This window comes from Asterias amurensis, chromosome 12, assembly GCF_032118995.1.
Source record: "Asterias amurensis chromosome 12, ASM3211899v1".
In the NCBI taxonomy this organism is placed as follows: Eukaryota; Metazoa; Echinodermata; class Asteroidea; order Forcipulatida; family Asteriidae; genus Asterias; species Asterias amurensis.
This window is the reverse complement of record NC_092659.1, coordinates 20,522,040-20,528,440: the sequence shown is the minus strand read 5'-3', so window position 1 is coordinate 20,528,440 and position 6,401 is coordinate 20,522,040.

Here is a 6,401-nt window from a genome sequence, read left to right as displayed (position 1 = left end):
AATATGGGTGTGCTGAAGACACTAGTTGAGTTGCTGCGTGATCTGTGAAGAAATATTTTGAATTTGCTCAGATCGAGCTATGATTAGTTTTGTACCAAGAAATATGGGTGACCTGAAGCGAATGGTTGAATCGCAGCGTAATTTGAGAAGAAATAATTTAATTTTGCTCAGATCAAGCTTAGATTAGTTTTCTACCAAGAAACATGGGTGTGCTGAAGCGAATGGTTCAATCGCAGCGTGATCTGAGAAGAAATATTTTAAAATTGCTCAGATCGAGTTTTGATTAGTTTTCTACCAAGAAACATGGGTGTGCTGAAGCGACTGGTTGAATCGCAGCATGATCTGAGAAGAAATGTTTTAAATTTGCACAGATCAAGCTTAGATTAGTTTTCTACCAAGAAACATGGGTGTGCTGAAGCGACTGGTTGAATCGCAGCGTGATCTGAGAAAAAAATGTTTTAAACTTTCTCAGATCGACCTTAGATTAGTTTTCTACCAAGAAACATGGGTGTGCTGAAGCGACTGGTTGAATCGCAGCATGATCGGAGAAGAAATATTTTAAATTTGCACAGATCAAGCTTAGATTAGTTTTCTACCAGAAACATGGGTGTCCTGAAGCGAATGGTTCAATCGCAGCGTGATCTGAGAAGAACTATTTTAAAATTGCTCAGATCGAGTTTTGATTAGTTTTCTACCAAGAAACATGGGTGTGCTGAAGCGACTGGTTGAATCGCAGCGTGATCTAAGAAGAAATATTTAAAGATTGCTCAGATCAAGCTTAGATTAGTTTCGTAGTAAGAAACATGGGTGTGCTGAAGACAACTGTTGAGTTGCAGCGTGATTTGAGAAAATATATTTTAAATTAGCTCAGATCGAGCTATGATTAGTTTTGTACCAAGAAATATGGGTGACCTGAAGCGACTGGTTGAATCGCAGCATGATCGGAGAAGAAATATTTTAAATTTGCTCAGATCAAGCTTAGATTAGTTTTCTACCAAGAAACATGGGTGTGCTGAAGCGAATGGTTCAATCGCAGCGTGATCTGAGAAGAAATATTTTAAAATTGCTCAGATCGAGTTTTGATTAGTTTTCTACCAAGAAACATGGGTGTGCTGAAGCGACTGGTTGAATCGCAGCGTGATCTGAGAAGAAATGTTTGAAACTTTTTTAGATCGACCTTAGATTAGTTTTCTACCAAGAAATATGGGTGTGCTTAAGACACTTGTTGAGTTGCAGCGTGATCTGTGAAAAAAATATTTTAAATTTGCTCAGATCGAGCTATGATTAGTTTTGTACCAAGAAATATGGGTGTCCTTAAGGGACTGGTTGAATCACAGCGTAATCTGAGAAAAAATATTTTAAATTTGCTCAGTTCGTGCTTAGATTAGTTTTCTACCAGAAATATGGATGTGCTGAAGACACTGGTTGAGTTTCAGCGTGATCTAAGAAGAAATGTTTAAAATTTGCTCAGATCGACCTTAGATTAGTTTTCTACCAAGAAACATGGGTGTCCTGAAGCGACTGGTTCAATCGTAGCGTGATCTGAGAAGAAATGTTTTAAACTTTTTTAGATCGACCTTAGATTAGTTTTCTACCAAGAAATATGGGTGTGCTGAAGACACTAGTTGAGTTGCAGCGTGATCTGTGAAGAAAAATTTTCAATTTACTCAGATCGACCTTAGATTAGTTTTTTACCAAGAAATATGGGTGTGCTGAAGACACTTGTTGAGTTGCAGCGTGATTTGAGAAGAAATATTTTAAATTGGCTCAGATCGAGCTTAGATTAGTTTCGTACTATGAAACATGGGTGTGCTGAAGACAACTGTTGAGTTGCAGCGTGATTTGAGAAAATATATTTTAAATTAGCTCAGATCGAGCTATGATTAGTTTTGTACCAAGAAATATGGGTGACCTGAAGCGACTGGTTGAATCGCAGCATGATCGGAGAAGAAATATTTTAAATTTGCACAGATCAAGCTTAGATTAGTTTTCTACCAAGAAACATTGGTGTGCTGAAGCGACTGGTTGAATCGCAGCGTGATCTGAGAAGAAATGTTTTAAAACTTTCTCAGATCGAGCTTAGATTAGTTTCGTACCAAGAAATATGGGTGTGCTGAAGACACTTGTTGAGTTGCAGCGTGATCTGTGAAGAAATATTTTAAATTTGCTCAGATCGAGCTTAGATTAGTTTTCTACCAAGAAACATGGGTGTGCTGAAGCAACTGGTTGAATCGCAGCGTGATCTGAGAAGAAATGTTTTAAACTTTCTCAGATCAACCTTAGATTAGTTTCGTACCAAGAAAAATGGGTGTGCTGAAGACACTTGTTGAGTTGCAGCGTGATCTGTGAAGAAATATTTTAAATTTGCTCAGATCGAGCTAAGATTAGTTTTGTACAAAGAAATATGGGTGTCCTGAAGCGACTGGTTGAATCGCAGCGTAATCTGAGAAGAAATATTTTAAATTTGCTCAGTTCGTGCTTAGATTAGTTTTCTACCAGAAATATGGATGTGCTGAAGACACTGGTTGAGTTTCAGCGTGATCTAAGAAGAAATATTTTAAATTTGCTCAGATCGAGCTTAGATTAGTTTTGTACCAAGAAACATGGGTGTGCTGAAGACACTGGTTGAGTTTCAGCGTGATCTAAGAAGAAATATTTTAAATTTGCTCAGATCGAGCTTAGATTAGTTTTGTACCAAGAAACATGGGTGTGCTGAAGACACTTGTTGAGTTGCAGCGTGATCTGTGAAGAAATATTTTAAATTTGCTCAGATCGAGCTAAGATTAGTTTCTTACTAAGAAACATGGGTGTGCTAAAGACACTTGTTGAGTTGCAGCGTGATTCGAGAAAATATATTTTAAATTAGCTCAGATCGAGCTTTGATTAGTTTTCTACCACAAACATGTGTGTCCTGAAGCGACTGGTTGAATCGCAGCATGATCGGAGAAGAAATATTTTAAATTTGCTCAGATCAAGCTTTGATTAGTTTTCTACCAAGAAACATGGGTGTGCTAAAGCGAATGGTTGAATCGCAGCGTGATTTGAGAAGAAATAATTTAAATTTGCTCAGATCAAGCTTTGATTAGTTTTCTACCAAGAAACATGGGTGTGCTGAAGCGAATGGTTCAATCGCAGCGTGATCTGAGAAGAAATATTTTAAAATTGCTCAGATCGAGTTTTGATTAGTTTTCTACCAAGAAATATGGGTGTGCTAAAGACACTGGTTGAATCGCAGCATGATCGGAGAAGAAATATTTTAAATTTGCTCAGATCAAGCTTAGATAAGTTTTGTACCAAGAAATATGGGTGTGCTGAAGACACTTGTTGAGTTGCAGCGTGATCTGTGAAGAAATATTTTAAATTAGCTCAGATCGAGCTTTGATTAGTTTTCTACAACAAACATGGGTGTCCTGAAGCGACTGGTTGAATCGCAGCGTGATTTGAGAAAAAATAATTTAAATTTGCTCAGATCAAGCTTTGATTAGTTTTCTACAAAGAAATATGGGTGTGCTGAAGACACTTGTTGAGTTGCAGCGTGATCTGTGAAGAAATATTTTAAATTTGCTCAGATCGAGCTAAGATTAGTTTCGTACAAAGAAACATGGGTGTGCTGAAGACACTTGTTGAGTTGCAGCGTAATTTGAGAAAATATATTTTAAATTAGCTCAGATCGAGATTTGATTAGTTTTCTACCAGAAACATGGGTGTCCTGAAGCGACTGGTTGAATCGCAGCGTGATCTGCGAAGAAATATTTTAAATTTGCTCAGATCGAGCTTAGATTAGTTTTCTACCAAGAAACATGGGTGTGCTGAAGCGACTGGTTGAATCGCAGCGTGATCTGACAAGAAATGTTTTAAACTTTCTCAGATCGAGTTTTGATTAGTTTTCTACCAAGAAACATGGGTGTGCTGAAGCGACTGGTTGAATCGCAGCGTGATCTGAGAAGAAATGTTTTAAACTTTCTCAGATCGACCGTAGATTAGTTTTCTACCAAGAAATATGGGTGTGCTGAAGACACTAGTTGAGTTGCTGCGTGATCTGTGAAGAAATATTTTGAATTTGCTCAGATCGAGCTATGATTAGTTTTGTACCAAGAAATATGGGTGTCCTGAAGCGACTGGTTGAATCGCAGCATGATCGGAGAAGAAATATTTTAAATTTGCACAGATCAACCTTAGATTAGTTTTCTACCAAGAAACATGGGTGTGCTGAAGCGACTGGTTGAATCGCAGCATGATCTGAGAAGAAATGTTTTAAACTTTCTCAGATCGACCTTAGATTAGTTTTCTACCTAGAAATATGGGTGTGCTTAAGCGACTGGTTGAATCGCAGCATGATCTGAGAAGAAATGTTTAAACGTGCTCAGATCGACCTTAGATTAGTTTTCTACCAAGTAATATGGGTGTGCTGAAGACACTTGTTGAGTTGCTGCGTGATCTGTGAAAAAATATTTTAAATTTGCTCAGATCGAGCTATGATAGTTTTGTACCAAGAAATATGGGTGTCCTGAAGGGACTGGTTGAATCACAGCGTAATCTGAGAAAAAATATTTTAAATTTGCTCAGTTCGTGCTTAGATTAGTTTTCTACCAGAAATATGGATGTGCTGAAAACACTGGTTGAGTTTCAGCGTGATCTAAGAAGAAATATTTAAAATTTGCTCAGATCAAGCTTAGATTAGTTTTCTACCAAGAAACATGGGTGTGCTGAAGCGACTGGTTGAATCGCAGCATGATCTGAGAAGAAATGTTTAAACGTGCTCAGATCGACCTTAGATTAGTTTTCTACCAAGTAATATGGGTGTGCTGAAGACACTTGTTGAGTTGCAGCGTGATCTGTGAAGAAAATTTTTAAATTTGCTCAGATCGAGCTGAGATTAGTTTTTTACCAAGAAACATGGGTGTCCTGAAGCGACTGGTTCAATCGCAGCGTGATCTGAGAAGAAATGTTTTAAACTTTTTTAGATCGACCTTAGATTAGTTTTCTACCAAGAAATATGGGTGTGCTTAAGACACTGGTTGAGTTTCAGCGTGATCTAAGAAGAAATATTTTAAATTTGCTCAGATCGAGCTAAGATTAGTTTTGTACAAAGAAATATGGGTGTCCTGAAGCGAATGGTTGAATCGCAGCGTAATCTGAGAAGAAATATTTTAAATTAGCTCAGATCGAGCTTAGATTAGTTTTCTACCACAAACATGGGTGTCCTGAAGCGACTGGTTGAATCGCAGCATGATCGGAGAAGAAATATTTTAAATTTGCTCAGATCGAGCTAGTATTAGTTTTGTACCAAGAAATATGATGTCCCGAAGGGACTCGTTAAATCGCAGTGTGATTTGAGAAGAAATATTGTAAATTTGCTCAGATCGAGCTAAGATTAGTTTTGTATCAAGAAATATGGGTGTCCTGAAGCGACTGGTTGAATCGCAGCGTGATCTGAGAAGAAATATTTTAAATTTGCTCTGATCAAGCTTAGATTATTTTCGTACCAAAAAACATGGGTGTGCTGAAGACACTTGTTGAGTTGCAGCGTGATCTGAGAAGAAATGTTTTAAACCTTTTTTAGAGCGACCTTAGATTAGTTTTCTACCAAGAAATATGGGTGTGCTAAAGACACTAGTTGAGTTGCAGCGTGATCTGTGAAAAAATATTTTAAATTTGCTCAGATCGAGCTATGATTAGTTTTGTACCAAGAAATATGGGTGTCCTGAAGCGACTGGTTGAATCGCAGCGTGATCTGAGAAGAAATATTTTAACTTTGCTCAGATCAAGCTTAGATTAGTTTTCTACCAAGAAACATGGGTGTGCTGAAGCGACTGGTTGAATCGCAGCGTGATCTGACAAGAAATAATTTAAACTTGCTCAGATCAAGCTTAGATTAGTTTTGTACCAAGAAATATGGGTGTGCTGAAGACACTTGTTGAGTTGCAGCGTGATCTGTGAAGAAATATTTTAAATTTGCTCAGATCGAGCTAAGATTAGTTTCGTACTAAGAAACTAGGGTGTGCTAAAGACACTTGTTGAGTTGCAGCGTGATTTGAGAAAATATATTTTAAATTAGCTCAGATCGAGCTTTGATTAGTTTTCTACCACAAACATGGGTGTCCTGAAGCGACTGGTTGAATCGCAGCGTGTTTTGAGAAGAAATATTTTAAATTTGCTCAGATCAAGCTTAGATTAGTTTTCTACCAAGAAACATGGGTGTGCTGAAGCGACTGGTTGAATCGCAGCGTGATCTGACAAGAAATGTTTTAAACTTTCTCAGATCGAGTTTTGATTAGTTTTCTACCAAGAAACATGGGTGTGCTGAAGCGACTGGTTGAATCGCAGCGTGATCTGAGAAGAAATGTTTTAAACTTTCTCAGATCGACCGTAGATTAGTTTTCTACCAAGAAATATGGGTG